This window comes from Choloepus didactylus, chromosome 6, assembly GCF_015220235.1.
Source record: "Choloepus didactylus isolate mChoDid1 chromosome 6, mChoDid1.pri, whole genome shotgun sequence".
NCBI lineage: Eukaryota > Metazoa > Chordata > Mammalia > Pilosa > Megalonychidae > Choloepus > Choloepus didactylus.
In genome coordinates this window covers 22,730,179-22,753,887 of record NC_051312.1, presented here as the reverse complement: position 1 = coordinate 22,753,887, position 23,709 = coordinate 22,730,179, and the positions used below count along the sequence as shown (strand labels likewise).

Sequence of the window (23,709 nt, the reverse complement as noted above, 5' to 3'; positions counted from 1 at the left end):
TACAGATGGTCACATAGGGGTTATAGGCCATCACGGCCAGTAGAATGACCTCAGTAATTGCATAAGTACCAAATAAATAGAATGGTTCCATGCAACCCAGAAAGGAAATGGCTTTGTCTGTGCTTAAGATATTGGCCAGCATCTTAAGCACAATGGACAAGTGGCTAAGGAAAAAGTACATGGGGGTGTGAAGCTGCGAGCTGACCTGGATCACTGTGATCCTTCCCAGGTTGCCTATCACATAGATGAGAAGGAACACAAGGGGGAGAAAGATGCTCAGCTCAGGGAGGTCTGATAATCTCAGGAGAATGAATTCTGACACAGTGCTGCAGTTTCCTTTCTCTACTTGTACTATATTGCCTGTTTGGGAAAAGAAATGAAATTTTTGTCTCATAAGAAGTGCAAACAGTATTTTTTTTTTCATTTATTTCAGAGAAATAGAACACTTATATCAAACGATGTTTTAAAAGTTGTAAGAAAAACATACTTGTCTAATAAATCAAAATGACAAATACCTCAGCAGAGGACACTGAACAAATATAATTCGAGCATCAAAAGACATCTTAAATGATACTCAACCCTTATGTACCACAATAACTTGACATGATCTATCAAATTAGGTTGTTTGATGGATTTTGAAATAAATTCAGTGATAAGATAAATGACCCCAGGTAAATGAATTGTTCTTCCCTGAACAACTTAATAAGCTCTGTCCAAATCAGGGCTATACCTTTTGTGATACTTATATATATATATATATATATTTACTTATTTCAGTCTATCAGTAACATAAATTTATCCAAGTAGCAGTTTTTTACAATTCCATTTTAGGGGAGTGTGACATCTATTTTTGAGATTTATGAAGATGAAGTGACTTTGCATTTAGTATGAAGTAAAATGAAAAATATAGTCAAATTACAGTGAAAGACATAATCAATTATCCTTAACAAATAGTGATTTTACTAATTATATTGGACAAGGTTAATAATGATTCAGAAAGTTGGAAGTTCTGGTAGAAATTAAACTGGAAAGTAGTTAGGCAGCATATATTCAAAGTCTTGATGCACAAAACAATGAAAGCTAAATAATAATTTTTTGAGGAGACTTGGCGATAGTCTAATACAGCAAAAGGATTAGTTGTACTGATAAAATTATAATAAAAATGTTCAATGCTTCATTGTAGCATTATTTATTATATTAACAGAAGGGAAACATTAAAGACAAAAATATAGGATTTGTTAAACTGTGGTTTATCATATCCATGACGGAAAATTATGTTATTTAATATTGTTCAAAGATGGCTAATTAAAAACAGGATACCCAGGATACCTAATAGCAGACATGATATATACATGCAGATGTAGATATTGATGCAGATGTTTGTGTAGATGTCTGAATAGAGAAAGAGATATCACCTGCTGTCAATTTACATTGGCTGCAATGCATACCAATAAATATTTTATCCAGATAAAAGGAAACAGTGAAAACTTTTCCAAATTATGTCAAAGAATAGGATGGGGGAATGCTGTATATTCTGTGTTAAGTGGAAGCTGCCATCCAGACTTTTTAAGTAAAGGAATACAGAAATTGAGTCATTTTACTCTTTATCCTCTCTCCTAGGCTGCAGAAAGGGTACAAATCTGACTTCATAGACAGGATGTGCCATGAAATCAAGTGAAGACAGCCTGGACTAGAAACATGCCTAGACTGAAAATATACCCATATACTGGACTAAATTTAAAGAAGTGGAAAACACGTGGTCCTGCCATCATGGTTTTCTCAATCTGACCAAAAAAAAAAAAAAGAAAGAAAAAATCATTTACCTGCCCCAAAGCTAAAAAAGAAAATTAATGTGATTAATGTGGAAACTTTTCTTCCCAATTCTGTAGACTGATACCAAGAAACTGGACTTTTTTAAACCCAATAGAAATTTCAAAGAAATGCATTACTTTGTTGAGCAGAGATAGTTCACATGTGCCCATGAGCAGCTCCTAAGCACATTAATTCAACCATCAGAATGAGGGTAGTATTTAAGGAGCATCTCCATGGTCATCTTTACTAGATTCCATGAGGAATATTGCTGTGGAAAAAAGGAGAAAAGGGGAAATAAAACACACACACACACACACACACACACACACACACATACACACACACAGATAGATGTTATCCAGTACTTGGTGTTACAGAAGAAATTGTTCCCATGACAGGAGTATTCCAAGCCATAATTGCACAGGAATATGGGTTGTGTTTAAAGATTCTCTAATTAGAGGAGATCTGAATTTGCATATTTTTAAAAGTTTTCTTTTCTTTTCTCTTCTTTTTTTTTTTTTTTTTTTTTTTTGCTCAGAATATATATTCATTTCCATTTTGAAGTAACCTGAATCTGGTTCTAGCTAAAAAACCTAATGGATAAACACTTCCTTCCTGGTCCTGAAGAGGTCAGCATAGTGCATACATTAGAGTGAGAGATTTTATGCTATAATTGAAGCTCCTGGGGAATGGATCCTAAGTACCTCAAACAATCATTAGTCTCTATGGAATACTAAACATAAAAAAGTTGAAAATAAAAATAAGTCTATAGATGATATGAGAAACAAATTATAATTAACCTCTCTGGATATCATGAGGAATTTTTAAAGTATCCTAATTTGAGAAAAAGCTATTTGAAACCAAATGTCTCCTCCAAATTTCTTGGTGCTTTATGGAATTCTACATCCCTGTGTTGTATATATGGGCCACAGCTCATATTCTCATTATGAAATTACATGAATATTTCTTAACAAAATTTCTCTTTCTCATAATATTATGAAATCCCCATCTTTCTGTGAACCATACTGTCTAAAGCCACACCAGAATTCCTTCAAACACCAGAAGGGAAATGAGTCTCCTGATCAAAAAAACTATATTAAGAGCTTACACCTACTGAGCATTTTTATGTGCCAGAACCTGTTCTAAATATTAGATAAGTATTTCTTCCTTAAAAAACCTCAGCAATAGATACTAAATATTATACAATTTTAGGTAATTCTATCATCATGATAACTATACAAGGGATCAATTATGTTTTCATGTCTGCCTATCAAAAGAGATGACTGAGGCACAGACAGGTGTAACTTGTCCAAAGTCAAACAAACTCAAACCATCATGCTGCTTTCTGGTTTTCCCACCCATATGACTGCATGCCCAAGAGAACAGACCTGGAGCCAGGGCTGGGCTGCATTTTCCCTAATGAATCTCCAATGCTGGAGCTATTAAATGGGAGCACCTTAAGTATCTGCTCTAGGTGTGTTCTTCTTTATCATGTCAACCTAGGCCACTGTGTTCAAACCTAGGTCTGTGTATCCCTGTACATGTTCAGTCCTTTTAAGGTGTGCATGAACAAAAAGCACTTTCAAGTAAAGCAGTTTTTTTATTCTCAACTATCATGGAATATGTTCCTAAAATTAATCTGCCAGAAAATGCACTTGAAGTTGAGGAGACATTCTGGTTCTCCTTCCCACTCTCCCTTCCACAATATACAAAAGAAAATAAATGCTTTCACCAACCTATAGTGTGGAGAGCCGTCTCCCGGGACGGGCATAGCGCATGCGCTGTAAACCTGCTCCAAAGTCCCCCCGCCCATCGAGTGGTGCCAAGATGGCGCCCACATCCTGCTTCCGGCTTCTGATGTATGTAACCACCCGCTGTATTCACCAATCATGCTTGTGTGCGTGGCGTTAGCCCATTGGATACACGCAAGGTTTATAAGAAAGTTCCCGGGCAAAGCTCGGGGAGACAGCCCACAAGGAGCCGTACCTGACGGCCGCATCGAGGTTGTTCTCCCCCGAGGTGTCTCGCCCCGGGTGGAACCTGTAAAGATGATGATTGCCTAGTCCCATTAAAAGTTTATCTGCTTTACCACCGCGAGTCCTGAGTGATCACAAGTGCTCCGGGTAAGACGTTGTCCGCACCCTCTCTCCCCTTATCTCTCTGGTCCCCATCGCCGGCCGACCGAGGACTCGAGGCGGGGCGGAGAAAGCGCCGGACAAGTGGTGGCCCGTACGGGGAACGCTCCTCCTCCTGCCTCGCTCTCGACGGTCCCTCTGTGAGGAGAGCAGCGCTGCGCATCGAGCTTACGGCGGACTTCCCGCGCCTGATCAACGCGAGAAGGTGAGTGCGTCTTATTACATGATAGTTAGGGCCCGTGGGTTTTCAGGTGACCCCGGGGGACTCGGAAGAGCTCTCCGAGTGACTGAAGTATAGTGCCGACTGCAATCATGGGGCAGTCCGGAAGTTCACCTCTCTTAGCTCCCTTAAAGAACCTTTTGAAACAACGGGGTATCTCGGTCAGGAAAAGCTCCCTTCAGCGTTTTCTTGATGATGTTGATACTTTTGCCCCTTGGTTTGCCTGCACCGGCAGCCTTAGCCTACCCTCTTGGATGAAGCTCGGTCGCGACATAGACCGAGCGCGCCAGACGGGCGTGTGTATGGACCCGATTCTAGTACCCATATGGGAGACCGTCCGTGCGGTCCTTGAACTAGAATCGGCTGCCGGCCTAAGCCCGTCCTCTGCCTTGCAAGAAGCACGGTGCGCGCTCCAAGAAACCCAGTCAGTTTCGTCAGCGGACGGCTCCTATAAGGGCAAACCGCCGGAGTCCAGTGACTCTGACTCAGAGTCAGATAGCGATACTGGCGAGGAGGCGGAAGCATCCCCGCTACTTGAGTGGGAGGAGCCTCCCGCCACACCCGTGCGGCCTTCCGCCCCGCCAATGTCTACCGCTGCACCCCCAGGGACACCCCAGCTCCCAACTGACGCCTTGGGCGGTCCCACCAAAGGACCTCGCCGAGAGCTCCCTCTAGTGGCCATGCCCAGTAAATGTAATTATCCTTTGCTGCCAGACCCGGAAACCCCGATGGGCCGGTCAGGGGAGGGGCAACCTTTGCCGTACCCCCCGCCCGAGTACACAGGCCCTCAGGACCCTTTGCCATTAGGTAGTGGTGGGAGACATTTCTGGAGATGGAACCCTTTCACACCTTTTGGCATGCTGGGTGGCTACCAGCCACTTGAGCCGCAGCCAGTCTCAGAAATGTACCCGGTTATTATCAATCCCCAAGGTGGCAATCAGCACGAATCATATGATTACAAACTATTGAGGGAATTGAGGCAGGCCGTCCATCAGTATGGCCCCAATGCCCCTTATACCTTGAACATGATCGAGAACCTCTCTGCTCTAAATCATACACCCGCAGATATTTTTCAGCTAGCCCGTGCTTGCTTGCCGTCAGGCCGATTCATAGATTGGAAAGCATGGTTTGAGGAGTTAGCTGAAGAGCAGGCCGCAAGGAATGCGGCGGGGAGACGTGGCGGGTGGAATGCTGACATGCTGTTGGGGAGAGGCGCCCATGCCCAGAACCAAACAGGTTTCCCACAAGAGGTCTACGCCCAGATCTTCCGCTGTTTTGTGGGTGCCTGGAAAAAGCTAACAGGTAAGGGAGAGGCTCAGGCCTCACTCAGCAATATACACCAAGGCCCCACAGAACCATTTGCGGATTTTGTAGCCAGGATGCAAACCGCAGCTGAGAGAATCTTCTCAGATCCAGGAGTAGCAGAGACTGTGGTTAAGCAAATGATTTTTGAGCAGTGCAACAAGGAGTGCAAAGTTATCCTGGCACAAAACAGAGCAAAAAATTTGACAGAGTGGGTCAGGCTCTGTAGAGATACTGGCAGCCCTTTAACTAATGCAGGTCTAGCTGCCATGCTAGCTAGCTCCCTACAGGTGGCTACAAAAGGCCCGAGAACCTTAGGGGCAAAGTCTAACGGGTGCTATGGCTGTGGCCAATCAGGGCACTTTAAGAGAGAGTGTCCCAATAGACGTCAGCCCCCTGCCACTCAACGGTTTGGCGAACCAGGTGCAGTAACCAGGCCGTGTGGCCGTTGCCACAAAGGCCCTGACCCGGTGCTCAGCTGGGCCAGAGGCTCTGTTTGTGTTTTTCCCCAGGAACCAGGACGTCAACCAGTGTGGGTTCCGGAAAGACTGGTGAGAACCGTGACATCACCTGAAGAAGCCAAGGAACAGCTGTCAGAAACGCCAACGAATATACAACCTGAACCATTAGACCAAGCCTCCGACCCTGCTGATGATGGCGACGACCGACAAGACGATAATAGTAGGACTGACCACCCCGCGGTTGCCCAAAAAGAGGATCGGTAACTCTGTTCTTTGCTCTCCTATAGCAATCCTTCTAATCTGCCTTTTTCTTTTTTTAGTGGAACTGTGGTAGCGCAGGAGAGTGGTCTTTGGGGCCTGTGGCATCATCCCCCGACCCTGGCCCCATTCTCTGCTGGGTCTCCCGCCTCTCCTGTGTTTTTCACTCGTACCCTGTCTCTAGGTCTCCACCACCTGCCTTCTGACAGAAATATTTCCTCCACAAGCTTCAACGAGTCCTTCCCCCTCACCAATGACACACTGATCCTCTCTTTTGCTAACCTCTCTGTCAAGGTTGTCAACACCACAGTTGCGGCGAATGCTACTTGTGAAACTGGTAATGGCGAGTTAAGTAAGGGAGTCTTGCTTGAATTTCTTAACGTTACAGGGAAGAGCCGCCAGTCTTGTGAAGGGATCTTGAGTAAAAATGAGACTCAAAGGTGCCTTTTCCTTCCGGGGTTTGCTCCTACAGTCTGCAACCGTTCCAAAGACCCGGATGCCTCGCCGCCCCGCTATCCTAGTGTATCGCCCAAGTTATGTCTGGCTCCCCGTCAAGGCAACCGACTGGGTTGGCCCTGTTTCTCAAGTTGTTTCACTTAACAATATCCCCTTCTCTAAGTCTAGGCGTCCAAGAGGCATACCTTACCCGAGACGTGCTACGCCGCCACAATCAGATGCTGAACTTAAATTTCCAGGCCATTCAGAAACTCCTAGCGGAGATAGATGAACTTGGACTAGAAATAGATGGACTCTGGAGAGTTCTCCAGCAGACGTGTGATACCCGATGGTTATTCGGGAGGCTTTGTGTCACCCCGGTTAGGGTGAACTTGACAGAGGAGCAGCAAGATGTCGCCGAGTGGCTCAAGGACACTTATCTCCCCAACTTCACCAATCTCTCCGACCAAGTGAAATCCGACCTTCAGGGACTTGAGAACATTAGGAAATTGAAGCCTGTTAGTTTCGACCTTTCCACACTGGGCGAGACTGTAAAAAATCTGTGGGACCAAGTCACCTCTTGGTTCTCTTGGCCCAATTTGACTAATTGGATTCTCTTGATGGTGGGACTATTGGTGGGATTAGTCATTGTTAAATCTTTGCTAGAACGCCTGTTTCAAGCGCGGCAGTACCGTGTTACCACTATGATGGCTATGTCCTCCACCTTTGATACCCCCAACAGCGACCATTCTGATGGCCATACCCCATCCTGGCCACCTCGGGCGGGGCACTCGGGAGCGAGGTTTGTAGCTAAGCGCGCAGCTGTGTCCCGGGTATAACGGGCGACGCCAGCAGTCATAATTTTTGTCTCAGGTAGGTCCCTAAGGCAGAGTCATAGTTGTGGCCAGACTTGACTCTAGCCAATGCATAGGGACGCCTAGTGACGCCTCCGACTCTGGTTAATGCTATCCCTGCCCCCGCCTTTGTCCCCCAGTTGCAAGGCAAAGCACTGCAGGGAGAGTCATGTTGTTTCCAGCTCACGGACTCTCCTGTCTCCATATGAGGTGAGCATTCTGGTCGGTGCTAGAGGCTCCGCCGCTAAATGGCTGAGACCTAGTCCAGACTCCCCAAAGCACCGGAACAAATTGTGAGCCATCTGGGTTCACGGGAGCACACTCATCACTGGGGACACTGGGTCGATATAAATAATAAAGGGGGAGATGTGGAGAGCCGTCTCCCGGGACGGGCATAGCGCATGCGCTGTAAACCTGCTCCAAAGTCCCCCCGCCCATCGAGTGGTGCCAAGATGGCGCCCACATCCTGCTTCCGGCTTCTGATGTATGTAACCACCCGCTGTATTCACCAATCATGCTTGTGTGCGTGGCGTTAGCCCATTGGATACACGCAAGGTTTATAAGAAAGTTCCCGGGCAAAGCTCGGGGAGACAGCCCACAAGGAGCCGTACCTGACGGCCGCATCGAGGTTGTTCTCCCCCGAGGTGTCTCGCCCCGGGTGGAACCTGTAAAGATGATGATTGCCTAGTCCCATTAAAAGTTTATCTGCTTTACCACCGCGAGTCCTGAGTGATCACAAGTGCTCCGGGTAAGACGTTGTCCGCACCCTCTCTCCCCTTATCTCTCTGGTCCCCATCGCCGGCCGACCGAGGACTCGAGGCGGGGCGGAGAAAGCGCCGGACAAGTGGTGGCCCGTACGGGGAACGCTCCTCCTCCTGCCTCGCTCTCGACGGTCCCTCTGTGAGGAGAGCAGCGCTGCGCATCGAGCTTACGGCGGACTTCCCGCGCCTGATCAACGCGAGAAGGTGAGTGCGTCTTATTACATGATAGTTAGGGCCCGTGGGTTTTCAGGTGACCCCGGGGGACTCGGAAGAGCTCTCCGAGTGACTGAAGTATAGTGCCGACTGCAATCATGGGGCAGTCCGGAAGTTCACCTCTCTTAGCTCCCTTAAAGAACCTTTTGAAACAACGGGGTATCTCGGTCAGGAAAAGCTCCCTTCAGCGTTTTCTTGATGATGTTGATACTTTTGCCCCTTGGTTTGCCTGCACCGGCAGCCTTAGCCTACCCTCTTGGATGAAGCTCGGTCGCGACATAGACCGAGCGCGCCAGACGGGCGTGTGTATGGACCCGATTCTAGTACCCATATGGGAGACCGTCCGTGCGGTCCTTGAACTAGAATCGGCTGCCGGCCTAAGCCCGTCCTCTGCCTTGCAAGAAGCACGGTGCGCGCTCCAAGAAACCCAGTCAGTTTCGTCAGCGGACGGCTCCTATAAGGGCAAACCGCCGGAGTCCAGTGACTCTGACTCAGAGTCAGATAGCGATACTGGCGAGGAGGCGGAAGCATCCCCGCTACTTGAGTGGGAGGAGCCTCCCGCCACACCCGTGCGGCCTTCCGCCCCGCCAATGTCTACCGCTGCACCCCCAGGGACACCCCAGCTCCCAACTGACGCCTTGGGCGGTCCCACCAAAGGACCTCGCCGAGAGCTCCCTCTAGTGGCCATGCCCAGTAAATGTAATTATCCTTTGCTGCCAGACCCGGAAACCCCGATGGGCCGGTCAGGGGAGGGGCAACCTTTGCCGTACCCCCCGCCCGAGTACACAGGCCCTCAGGACCCTTTGCCATTAGGTAGTGGTGGGAGACATTTCTGGAGATGGAACCCTTTCACACCTTTTGGCATGCTGGGTGGCTACCAGCCACTTGAGCCGCAGCCAGTCTCAGAAATGTACCCGGTTATTATCAATCCCCAAGGTGGCAATCAGCACGAATCATATGATTACAAACTATTGAGGGAATTGAGGCAGGCCGTCCATCAGTATGGCCCCAATGCCCCTTATACCTTGAACATGATCGAGAACCTCTCTGCTCTAAATCATACACCCGCAGATATTTTTCAGCTAGCCCGTGCTTGCTTGCCGTCAGGCCGATTCATAGATTGGAAAGCATGGTTTGAGGAGTTAGCTGAAGAGCAGGCCGCAAGGAATGCGGCGGGGAGACGTGGCGGGTGGAATGCTGACATGCTGTTGGGGAGAGGCGCCCATGCCCAGAACCAAACAGGTTTCCCACAAGAGGTCTACGCCCAGATCTTCCGCTGTTTTGTGGGTGCCTGGAAAAAGCTAACAGGTAAGGGAGAGGCTCAGGCCTCACTCAGCAATATACACCAAGGCCCCACAGAACCATTTGCGGATTTTGTAGCCAGGATGCAAACCGCAGCTGAGAGAATCTTCTCAGATCCAGGAGTAGCAGAGACTGTGGTTAAGCAAATGATTTTTGAGCAGTGCAACAAGGAGTGCAAAGTTATCCTGGCACAAAACAGAGCAAAAAATTTGACAGAGTGGGTCAGGCTCTGTAGAGATACTGGCAGCCCTTTAACTAATGCAGGTCTAGCTGCCATGCTAGCTAGCTCCCTACAGGTGGCTACAAAAGGCCCGAGAACCTTAGGGGCAAAGTCTAACGGGTGCTATGGCTGTGGCCAATCAGGGCACTTTAAGAGAGATTGTCCCAATAGACGTCAGCCCCCTGCCACTCAACGGTTTGGCGAACCAGGTGCAGTAACCAGGCCGTGTGGCCGTTGCCACAAAGGCCCTGACCCGGTGCTCAGCTGGGCCAGAGGCTCTGTTTGTGTTTTTCCCCAGGAACCAGGACGTCAACCAGTGTGGGTTCCGGAAAGACTGGTGAGAACCGTGACATCACCTGAAGAAGCCAAGGAACAGCTGTCAGAAACGCCAACGAATATACAACCTGAACCATTAGACCAAGCCTCCGACCCTGCTGATGATGGCGACGACCGACAAGACGATAATAGTAGGACTGACCACCCCGCGGTTGCCCAAAAAGAGGATCGGTAACTCTGTTCTTTGCTCTCCTATAGCAATCCTTCTAATCTGCCTTTTTCTTTTTTTAGTGGAACTGTGGTAGCGCAGGAGAGTGGTCTTTGGGGCCTGTGGCATCATCCCCCGACCCTGGCCCCATTCTCTGCTGGGTCTCCCGCCTCTCCTGTGTTTTTCACTCGTACCCTGTCTCTAGGTCTCCACCACCTGCCTTCTGACAGAAATATTTCCTCCACAAGCTTCAACGAGTCCTTCCCCCTCACCAATGACACACTGATCCTCTCTTTTGCTAACCTCTCTGTCAAGGTTGTCAACACCACAGTTGCGGCGAATGCTACTTGTGAAACTGGTAATGGCGAGTTAAGTAAGGGAGTCTTGCTTGAATTTCTTAACGTTACAGGGAAGAGCCGCCAGTCTTGTGAAGGGATCTTGAGTAAAAATGAGACTCAAAGGTGCCTTTTCCTTCCGGGGTTTGCTCCTACAGTCTGCAAACCGTTCCAAAGACCCGGATGCCTCGCCGCCCCGCTATCCTAGTGTATCGCCCAAGTTATGTCTGGCTCCCCGTCAAGGCAACCGACTGGGTTGGCCCTGTTTCTCAAGTTGTTTCACTTAACAATATCCCCTTCTCTAAGTCTAGGCGTCCAAGAGGCATACCTTACCCGAGACGTGCTACGCCGCCACAATCAGATGCTGAACTTAAATTTCCAGGCCATTCAGAAACTCCTAGCGGAGATAGATGAACTTGGACTAGAAATAGATGGACTCTGGAGAGTTCTCCAGCAGACGTGTGATACCCGATGGTTATTCGGGAGGCTTTGTGTCACCCCGGTTAGGGTGAACTTGACAGAGGAGCAGCAAGATGTCGCCGAGTGGCTCAAGGACACTTATCTCCCCAACTTCACCAATCTCTCCGACCAAGTGAAATCCGACCTTCAGGGACTTGAGAACATTAGGAAATTGAAGCCTGTTAGTTTCGACCTTTCCACACTGGGCGAGACTGTAAAAAATCTGTGGGACCAAGTCACCTCTTGGTTCTCTTGGCCCAATTTGACTAATTGGATTCTCTTGATGGTGGGACTATTGGTGGGATTAGTCATTGTTAAATCTTTGCTAGAACGCCTGTTTCAAGCGCGGCAGTACCGTGTTACCACTATGATGGCTATGTCCTCCACCTTTGATACCCCCAACAGCGACCATTCTGATGGCCATACCCCATCCTGGCCACCTCGGGCGGGGCACTCGGGAGCGAGGTTTGTAGCTAAGCGCGCAGCTGTGTCCCGGGTATAACGGGCGACGCCAGCAGTCATAATTTTTGTCTCAGGTAGGTCCCTAAGGCAGAGTCATAGTTGTGGCCAGACTTGACTCTAGCCAATGCATAGGGACGCCTAGTGACGCCTCCGACTCTGGTTAATGCTATCCCTGCCCCCGCCTTTGTCCCCCAGTTGCAAGGCAAAGCACTGCAGGGAGAGTCATGTTGTTTCCAGCTCACGGACTCTCCTGTCTCCATATGAGGTGAGCATTCTGGTCGGTGCTAGAGGCTCCGCCGCTAAATGGCTGAGACCTAGTCCAGACTCCCCAAAGCACCGGAACAAATTGTGAGCCATCTGGGTTCACGGGAGCACACTCATCACTGGGGACACTGGGTCGATATAAATAATAAAGGGGGAGATGTGGAGAGCCGTCTCCCGGGACGGGCATAGCGCATGCGCTGTAAACCTGCTCCAAAGTCCCCCCGCCCATCGAGTGGTGCCAAGATGGCGCCCACATCCTGCTTCCGGCTTCTGATGTATGTAACCACCCGCTGTATTCACCAATCATGCTTGTGTGCGTGGCGTTAGCCCATTGGATACACGCAAGGTTTATAAGAAAGTTCCCGGGCAAAGCTCGGGGAGACAGCCCACAAGGAGCCGTACCTGACGGCCGCATCGAGGTTGTTCTCCCCCGAGGTGTCTCGCCCCGGGTGGAACCTGTAAAGATGATGATTGCCTAGTCCCATTAAAAGTTTATCTGCTTTACCACCGCGAGTCCTGAGTGATCACAAGTGCTCCGGGTAAGACGTTGTCCGCACCCTCTCTCCTCTTATCTCTCTGGTCCCCATCGCCGGCCGACCGAGGACTCGAGGCGGGGCGGAGAAAGCGCCGGACACTATAGTTGGTGATAATCCCCATGAGTGAAAATGTGTGGACCAAGACAAACTTGTAACTCGGAATATTGTTGTGCATGAGGCCCTCTTTAATTTTTTTTAATAGAGTATCCACACAGTTTATTGCTCACAGTTCTCCTGACAAATGAACATTATTCAAGAACATACCATATACATAGGTAAGAAGAAACATACAGAATATTTTAAATGATGTACAATAAAATCCAGCAGTATAAAACAATGCTTATGAACTTTTGCTCCCTGGACAGATTAAATTTAATCATTTGTTTAAATAGTAATAAAAATATAATCTTTTATGGATCTTGTGCAAACTGCAAAAGAGGGATATTATTACCATATATATGACTTTTATGTTAGGCAGTTTTCTTTGATGAGTTGCACTGACAACTCCAAATACAGAGGAAGAAGGCTGTGCATTTTAAAGGAATTAATGTGAATTAGAGACTTTACAGAGTTACTACCCCTGGCTCTTTTCACCATTGTTTGTACACATCACATGATCACCTTATGTAGCATTACATTTAAAAAATGTATCTGAGAGCCACTTTTATAGCATTCACACACCATGAACTGGTTAAGGAAACAATGCCACAGTTGCCTCCTGCAGTGCTTCACTGTTGGTAATAAGGGCAGTTCATTGTGGCTAAAAGAAATTAGACATCAATATGGTTAAACAGCTCCAATTTACTAAAGACCATCAACAGCTACCACTGGGAGAGTGAGTTATTATAGAGTGCATATCTTAGAAGCAAACACCATTATTGGATAAAACTTTGTCTAAAGAAGTCAGTTTCTGTGCTGAAAACTATTTTCACAACAAAATGAAAGCTACTAAACTATTTATACATAAATACTTTGTCTTCTCTTTATTATATTTATAACTGAGTTCTCTGAAACCTTTGGAATTTATTCTCTCTTTAAAGTGTGCTCCATTTCACACAGTTAAGGTCACCACCTTAAAAGGCTTTAAAGTGGTGGTGAAAAATTCACCAGGGAAAACCCTTTGCTCACCAGGAATGTTCAGCCCCTGAACAGTGATTTAAAGCCACAGATCTGTACTTGACAAGAACACTCAGGAAGCTGTCAGGCTGTGAGTGTCATTTCAGGGAAAGCAGAGAATCTTTCCAAACTCTGCACATATTTAACAATGGTACCATTGCTATGTGTTGAAGAAGACTAATAAATGATGGTCTCTTCCATGTCATCTGTTTACTGGAAAGTCGTTTGGGTCAAGGTAATTATAACTGGTGGCCTGGGACACACAGTAATCTCTATCTTAGAATGTCTCTGACCTATAAATACGTTCTAATTGTTGATCTTCCTTGTGAATATATGTTTCCTGTAGGCAGTCTGAGCAAGAATCACACAAATCCAAAGATATATCTGGAGGACAATCCTGGAAGTACCACCAAATGCCCTGGATAGGTTCTAACACAGAGTTATCACACTTGCAGCTCACATGTTGCACAAAGCCCCTCTCAGCTTGTATCTGCTGATGTTTCTGCTTCTTTAACTTTTTAAACTGTAATAATTCTTTATATTCAGGTAAATTCCTATACATGATAGGAATACTTTCTTCATCTGATGCCTTCTGACAGCCATACCATGTGGCTATGAAAACAGGTTCAGTCATCATCTTCATCCATATACACTGGAGGCTCATGGGGTGTTATGAAAATGGAAGATTTAATTTAAAGAGATGCTTATTAAGGGAATGTTGCTGTCTGATTGTTGAAGACTTTTTGGATTACATATATAAGTTTGGTGTTCTGCCTAGGACTGGAATGCCAACTTGAGTCAGCTTTATGAAACACTTCTGCACTTGGCTGGCCATCTGTTTTGCTGTCCTATTGCCCACTTCATCTGCTATCTTCTGCCAGTGTCGATATTCTACTTCTTCAGAAGGGTATTTGAGGAGTAGCTGTTCCAGCTTTTTCTGTTCTTCTACAATCCACAACTTTTTAAACTTTCAGGTTTGATATCATCACATATGTGTTCTTTTGCCATCTGAGGATGAAGTTTGAGCCTTCTACACCATCACTCAAAGGCAACATAGAATATGAAAGGGACTCCTCATCTTATGTAGGATCTAAAGGACTTTTTGTCTAGCATGTAAAACTTTATCAAAAACTAGTTTAGCTCTTCTAGTATGACTTTTATGGTTTTTGAATTATCTTTCAAAGTTCCCAAGGCTATTGGCATATTGATCCTATGCAATCTCAGGCAACTGCAAAGCTCTCTGTGGTTATGGAAGCTATATATCAATCTTCTTCTGAAGTTTTTCCACAAATCCAATGGTATTTTTTTTTTTTTTTTTTTTAGTTTTTCTCTCTGGTGTCTTCCTAAACTTTCAGGGACTTGAACTGCTTGAGAATGCTAAGCCTCGAGTACAGCAGTTGCCTGTAACAGTCTCTGTTACTTTTTACAAGTGTTTGCCTAATATTTGATTCCCTAGTGTCTGCATTTATCTGTCATCACTGTAAATGTGCACATTGCATCGAGCCTACAGGTATTATTTATTTATATGGCTGTACTAGCACAACTTGCTATCTTCCATGTGGGGTTGGGCATTGCTGGCCAGTTGAAGAGGCGTGACTGCATGGCATTTGCTAGCGTGGCCACAGCCGCAGGAAGATTTACAGCTCTACAGCTGTAATGAGGTGCTCCCAGGTGGGTCCACACCTCCCAATTCTGCCACGCCTCTTTAGTTTTTAATTTTGCAATCAAGGCACCTGGAACTCATGGCTAGGCTTTTGCCTCTTTTGATCTCATATACATTGCCTTTAAGTCAAAGTGTGTCCCTAAACTTGTTGTATCTTGGCTCATTTGGTGATATTAGTATTGATATGTTTTACTAAATGATCCTGCTCCTTCCATTTCCTAGCCATTGGTCACATATTCTACTTCTATTGTAGGAGAGTACTATGATGGCCAAGCAAAGAGTGTATCTATAAAATTTACTGATAAACTGACACCTTATGTAACAGATCATGGCAAGAAGATCTCTATGGCAAATATATATAGAGAGACAGTCAAAATTGGAAATGAGATGACAACTGTGCCGGTTGTGCTGGTTTGGATGTATTATGTCCCCCAAAACACCATTATCTTTGATGCAGTCTTGTGTGGGCAAGAAACGTATTGGTGTTGATCAGGTTGGAGACTTTTGATTGGATGTTTCTGTGGAGATGTTATCACTCAACTGTGAGTGAGATCTTTCATTGGATAATTTCCATGGAGATGTGGCCCCACCCATTCAGCATGGGCCTTCATTAGTTTACTAGAGCACTATATAAGCTCAGACAGGAGTGAGCTTGCTACATCTAAGAGACACTTTGAAGAATGCACAGAAGCTGAGAGAGGAGTTGCAACTTACAGAGACATTTTACAGACAGCCTTTGAAAGCAGACTTTTGTTCCAGATAAGTTAAGAGAGCACAAATACCCCAAGAGCAACTGAGAGTGACATTTTTGAGGAACTGCAGTCTAGAGAGGAATGTCCTGGGAGAAAGCAATTTTGAAGCCAGAACTTTGGAGCAGATGCCAGCCATGTGCCTTCCCAGTTTACCGAGGTTTTCCAGACACCACTGGCCATCCTCCAGTGAAGGTATCGATTGTTGATGACTTACCTTGGACACTTTATAGCCCTAAGACTATAATTTTGTAACCAAATAAACCCCTTTTATAAAAGCCAATCCATTTCTGGTGTTTTGTGAAAAGGCAGCATTAGCAAACTAGAATAACAACATATATTTATAAGTTTATTCAAACTGAGAAATTGAGTCAGACTTTTGAGGGAAGAACATAAATCAAGTGTGTATTCATGCACATGTATTACAGTTCATTTATCCACCCCCTAATTGAGGGAGAATCTGTTTGCTACTAGCTTAGGTGATGAAGAATGCAATGCCTATATAATTGTCCACCAAATTTTTGCATGCAAAAATGTTTACATTTCACTTGGGTAATACCTACAATTTGGAAGTGTGGGTCTTATGGTAAGTGTTTGTGTCACTTTACAGTAAATCACCAAACTGTAATCTAAATGGGGTGTACCATGTAGAACTCACACCACCAATATTTTAGAATTCTGCTTGCACTGCATTTTGTCTTGTCATGTTATCTATGCTTATGATTTTTTTTAAAATTGTCCATTCTAATAACTGTTTAGCTGTAGCTTATTTTTTAATAAATTTTATTTTAGAGCAGTTTTAGGTTTATAGAGAAATTGCACAGAAAGCATGAAGAGTTTCCATATACCCAGACACACAAATAGCTTACCTTATTATTAACATCTTGATATAATCTGGTACATTTGTTGCAACTGATGAACCAATATTGACATATTATTGGTAACTACAATCTATAATTACATTTAGTTCACTCTAAATATTGTACTGTTCAATAGTTTTGATAAATGCATACTGTCAATTTTCAACCTTGGTGGTATCATACAAAATAATTTCAGATCCCTGAAAATGCCCCATTTTCCACCCATTCATTATCCCTCCATCTCATACCACAAACCCATGGCCCCACTAATCTTCTTAATGTCCTTACAGTTTGACCTTTTCCAGAATGCCATATAGTTGGAATCATATAGTATTTGGCTTTTTCGTACTGGTTTATTTCTCTTGCCAACATGCATTTAAGACTCTCACATTTCTTTCTGTGGTTTTATCACTCATTTCTTTTTATTGGTAAAAATAACCTATTGTGCAGATGTGCCACAGTTTGTTTTCCCACTCCCCTATTTAAGGTCTATCTTGGTTTCCTCCAATTTTTATCAAATATGAATGAAGCCACTATAAAGATTTCTGTGCAGGTTTGTTTGGCCTTAAGTTTTCAACTCATTTGGTCAAATACCTAGAAGTATGATTGCTGGATTATGTGATAAGTTATCTTTAGCTTTATAAGAAACTTCCAGACTGTCTTCCAAAGTGGTGGCACCATTTTGCATTCATATCAGAAATGAAAGATTCCCTGTTGCTCCCACATCCTCACCAGCATTTGGTAGTGATAGTACTTGGGATTTTAGCCATTCTAATAGGTATGTAGTATCATCTCATTATTGATCTAATTTGCAATTGTCTAATGAGATGTTGAGCATCTTTTTATGTGCTTATTTGTCATCTGTATGACTTCTTTGTTGAACTCTCTGTTCAGATCCTTTTTATTCCATTTTGTGAATGGGTTGCTTATTTTTTTATTGCATTTTTGAACTCTTCATATATTTTGTATTCAAGTTCTTTGTCAGATAAGTGTTTTGTAAATATTTTCCCCCAGTCTGTGGTTTTTCTTTTCATTCTTTTAACATTGTGCTTCACAGAGCAGAAATTTTACCATTTAATGAAATCCAATTTAATTATTTCTTTCATGGATCATATTTTTGGTATAGTTTCTAAAAGTCATTGACAAGCTAAAGATTACCTAGGTTTTCTCCCATGTTGTCCTCTAGAATGTTAGCAATTTTGCCTTTTAATTATAGGATTGCAATCCATTTTGAGTTCATTTTTGTGAAAGATGTAAAGTCTGTGTTTAGATGTCCTTTTTTTTTGGGGGGGGGGGCATGTGGATGTCCATTTCCTTCAGCACCATGGTAGAAAAGACTATACTTTCTGCATTGAAATAACTTTGTTCTTTTGTCAAAGATCAGTTGACTATATATATGTGGTCTATTTCTGGGTTCCCTATTCTGTTCCATTGATCTATTTGCCTGCTTTTTCACAAGCACTTTGCTGCCTTTGATCAATGTAGCTTTATAGTAGGTTTTGATGTTGAGTAGCATAAGTCCTCCAACTTTTTATTCCTCAGTATTTTCATGGCTATAAAAGATTGTAAAAGATTAAGAAAGATTGCAAATTATGAACATTTGTGTTTCTCTTATTTTGTTTTTTTTCTTTAATCTCACAACTACATTGAGTTCATCCTACTTTAATCCCTTATCCCATAATCATCATCATTCTTCAATCCCAATTCCACTTCAATTCTCCTTTCTATGTAGGCACCTCTTCTAAGAAGATTGATATATGTCTCTTAAAAAGGCATGCATCTTTATAAAGTAAATATAATGTATGTTTTAATGAACATACATATGTTATTACATATGTCATTTTGATATCTAATGTTCTCATTCCATTTTTTTTTATTTTTGATGGCAAGGAACTGGTTTATTGGCAGGCATAATTTGGGCATGGATAGTGCTGGCAAACCCTTCACTAGTGCAGGGCCTGCCACTTGTCCAAGGAGCCATGATTGTGGATGTATTTGACCCACAACCACTCAGGATGAGGCACTTCTCAGACACCATGTTTTTGAATTAGTCAGCATTAAACTAGGTAGATCCTCCCTTCCTGGAGATATGGATTTTCTGGTGGTCAGAGAACTTGAACTTGGCCCTGTGCAGCACCTTGATCACATGCTCCTTGTTTTGAAACTTGGTGCAGATGGGCATAATGACTAGGCTGATGTGGACCCTGGCCACTATACCCTGGGGCTTTCCAAAGTCACTTCATATCATGGTCTGGAGCCTAGATTGGGTACTGCATGAGGTCAGACAGGACCATCAACAGGAAAATACTCTTTGCAAGGTTCCTTAGGGCAACCTGTACAAGCAACAGGCTCAATTAACTACCAAGGAGGCTGCTGTCTGCAGCCACTACACACTGGGACCCCATGGGGAGAAGGGGTGGTCACCTTAACTGGCTGCATGCAGAATAAACTATGTTTTGAGATCTGTTTATTACATATATGCCATTTTTTTTGCTGCCTTCTCTTCTCCACTAACATAATAGTAATATGATATTGTTATAATCTGTATCTACCCCCATTAAATAAAACACCTGTTTCTTTAGTATTAAATATTCAGTTAATTCCTAACTACTGAATTACACATATATCACTGAAATCAACAACTGTGTATGTGACCCTCTGCTGATCCATGATTGAGCATCCAGGAGTGGATCACTGATTCAAGACAAATGCATTTAATTTATAATGGACCCTTGTAAGATCATTTTTATTAATTTACATTCCTCCATCAGTGTACAAAGATTTCAGACTCCTGAATTCTTATTTATGATTATTTGCTGTTTATATATATGGTAAGAATTGAGATAAATGATTTAATCAAGTTTAATTTGATAAAGACAAATTCTATTTGCCTTGATATATTATTTTTAATATTCAAATACATCTGAGTTTGAAACTCAGTTAAGCACAATCCATGTCAACAAAGAAATTCAGCAATTGTAACAGAGACAAATGTAATATTTTAATATATATTTAATATTTCAGTGTTTTTAGTAGTGATAAGATGGAAAGATTAAGGTAATGTTGATAAAGTAATTGTTGAAGTACACAGAACTGCTGTACACTCTAAAGCAGAGGCAGGCTGGTTGATTACCAAGTCTTTTTGCTTTGCTTCCTGGACACATGGCTAGACTATTTGTCATCCTCAGAGTGGCTGAGATATAGCCTGATTCCTTTGTGTTATCCCAAGATCATACTATAAGCCATTCTTTCCATAACTGTATTTCTCATTAATGGCTTTCTACAATGGCTTTCTGGTTTAGAATTTGGGTTTTCCAATTGATGAAAAATAAACTGTTGATGAAATGTTGAAAAAGCCTGAGGGAGGAAGCAAAGAAAGAAAAGTGATTGCAGTGGAAGAGCAGATTCTTTGTCAACAAAAAATTATTTGTTTACAGCCATATTATTTCATGATCAAGAAGCAATATTTTAAGCATGTATATCTGAACGTAGTTTCTAACATACATTTCATAAAAAGTTCTAAATAGCATGATATAGTCTAATGAGTACCTGTCTAAATCAATAAATTTTTGTGATTGAATAAACATTAATAACTACTTACATTCAGTGATATATTCCATAAGATCTTTGAAATATATTTTGGAAAGTTTTTTTTTTTTTTTTTTTTTTTTTAATTATTAGAAATCTCTTATCATCATTGTATCTCAAACTGCTTTTGTGGTTAGAATTGCTTTTGAAAAAGTAAGCCTTTTGATATTTACATTTTATTTAATCCATTCTCATGTACATTTTGTGAAATGAGGTAGAGTTTATTATTACAACTTCTGTGTCAACAATCTGCTCCTACCTAGATAATCCTTATTGATTGTAAAATTGTCTTCATAAGCAGTAAAGAGAGAAAATCTATCTGGGATGGTAGTTTGGGATAGAAGGTGAAAACTGAGGTCATAAGTTTGGAAGGACCTCAAGCTACATAGAGTAATAACTCTATTTGAGAAAAGGAAATAAAGTTTTGTAGTTCTTGATAGAGATGTAGAAAGAAAATGAAGGATGGAAAAGGAAAAGAGTAGGAGGATAAAGAAGCCAGTAGAATTATATAAGGCTAAGGGAATATAGAGGATGAAGGACAAGTAGGGAATTATTCTGTGGTGGAGTGGTTATACTACTCTTAGAAAAAGGAGGCCTAATCTGATATAAACTTCTACTTTGCTCAGAGGATTATAGCAGTGCAAACCTGGAGTTGGGATCTGTGAAATTTCAGAGAGAAGGATATGTTGCTTAAGTCAAACTTATCCAGCCCTTAATGGACAAGAGGAACCCTTTATGGAAGCTTAAAATGCCTTTATTTTGCTTTTGAATTTAAAAAAAAATGTGGAATCATGGAAATTTCTATCTTCTTTTTTGTAGTTTTTGATGCACTATAAAAGTCTTTACACCTAGATAGGACTTAGATGCATGAAAAATATTGAGCTATAAAACCACATCTTTCAAAACACTATCAATTACTCAATGAATCATTAGTGAAAATGGCATGGGCTTTCAGTTACTTAGATTTGGGTTTAAATTTGAAAAATGGCACTTACTGTACTTCTGAATTGTGACAGTATTGCCTATTTTTAAATGCATTTATTATTGTGAACTTTAACATATATACATAGTAGTGATAACTTTCAAAGTGTGATTTAAGTAGTTAGAGAGTAAATTTCAAAGAATGTCATGGGTCACAGTTCCAAATCCTCAGCTATTTCCATTATTGTAAATTATAACATACATACAGAAAGGTGTTAACTTTCAAAGTAAGGCCTAACAAGCAGTTATATAGGTAATTTCAAAGATTGTTATTGATTACAGTTCAACAGTTTCAGTTATTTCCTTATTATGAAATATAGGGTATGTACAGAAAGATGAAGACTTTCAATTCAATGAGTAGCTATAGAGCTAATTTCAAACAATATTATAGGTTACAGTTGCACCATGTCATTTACCTCCTTCCAACTATTACAACACCCCAGCATCTGTATATATAGTTATATAAAGTTTCAGTATTCATAGACCTTTGTTTGTTGCCACCCATTCCTCTTGCTTAATCTCTCACTCCATCTTCAGTGGAGTCTATGCAGTGACTAGCCTAACTTGTTCATACTGAAAGGGGGTGTCAACAGTGTGGGGAAGGGGGCCATATCTGATTGTTGTCCTTAAAGAGGCTGTTGCCTGTTGGTTTTAGGATTTGTCTGGCATAGGAACACTAGCAGATTTAAGTTTCTGAGAGATAAAACTTAGTGACTGAATCTTTTATAGAATCTCAGGTAGGGACTTACGTATTTGAGGCCTACTTTTGGTAAGGGCATGGCATACTGTGGCCATTTGAGATATCTAGCTGGAGCTTGCTTAAGAGAAAACTCCAGGATAGCCTCTTGACTCTATTTGGGATCTCTTAGCCATTGTAAACTCAGCCTGTTACCCTTCTTTTTCCCTCTTTTGGCCAAGTAAGCATTTTCAATACCTCACTGCCAGGACCATGCTCATTCCTGGGAGTCATGTCCACATCTCCAGGGAGATTCATTCCTCTGTGAGTCATGCCCCTCATTGAGGAGAGGTTAATGAATTTATTTGGGTAACTGGGCTTAGAGAGAGAAAAGCCACATCTGAGTAACAGCAGAGGTTCCCTTTGAGGTGCCTCTTAGGCATAATTATAGGGCTCAGCCTCCCATTTACAGCTTTAAGTTTCACAAGAGAAAGTCTCAAGACTGATTTATTAAGCTGAAAAGAGATCAAACTTTGATTAGAGATATAAATGAAATGGACTTGTTTAGGAATAAGGTAAATCAAAATACAGGATAAAGGATGACATTAACTGTATTTTGAAACTTCAACTTCTGTGTGAAACCCCAGGAAGAGATGCTTACTTGGTACACAATTTAAATCTTGTGTAGCAGGCTATCTAATTTAATCAGTACAGTCAGTTTACTTAAATAATATAATTACATGGAACCAAAATAGGGAATGAGATTCTGTTATTCTATACAGATTAGTGTAATACCCTAATATATTCCAGCATATTTAGGGCAGAAAATTAAAAAAAAAAAAAAGTATTTTTAAATCCCCTTAAGGGACTAGGGAAAAATGTGGAATTATTAAACTTCCCCATTTGGGTAATTCTGGATATTCTCTCAAGCATTATGGACTCCCAATTTAATAAGCCAAGCCCTTGATCTTTGGGCTTGACTTTATGAAACTTATTGCTGCAAAGGAGAAACTAAGATTCCCTATGAGTGTACATAAGATTCAACCATGGAGAGCTTCTTTTGCTGCTCAAATTGTGGCCTTTCTATCTAAGCCAACTTTACAGGTTGGATGCACTGTCCTCCCCCTTATGTGGGACATTAATCCCATAGGTGTAATTCTCCCTGGCAATGTGGGACATGACTTCCAGGGATGAGCCTTGGCTTAGCATTGTGGGATTGAGAATGTCTTCTTGAGCAAAGATGGAAAAGAAAAGGTTAAAATATTTTTATGATTTATTCTCTAACCCCTGCCAAATTGTGAAATAATACATGTATTTATAGAAAAATATAAGACAGGTATATATGTGTCTTTATATAATTCATAACTCAAAATATTGGTTTATCACTCAGAACAATAAAATCAGTCAACCCCAGAGTAGACAAAATAAAAATTAAATTTTTATTCAGTTTTTAAAACTCAGCTCTCCATGGAATTCCTTGGCAATCACATCAATCACTGATTCCATGTAAGTTATAGGCCTAATTAAAAAAAATGATTTAGAAGGATAATGATACAAGGACTT

General features: G+C 42.7%; 1 non-coding gene and 1 pseudogene across 1 annotated transcript; both read right to left on the bottom strand.

The window, feature by feature from the left end:
- Window positions 1–13,831: 13,831 nt before the first annotated feature.
- On the bottom strand, window positions 13,832–22,440 carry LOC119536692 (annotated as a pseudogene).
- Window positions 19,207–19,340, bottom strand: LOC119538920. The gene has a single exon (XR_005217703.1). It is a non-coding gene; the product is annotated as a small nucleolar RNA SNORA70 (small nucleolar RNA).
- Window positions 22,441–23,709: the final 1,269 nt, after the last annotated feature.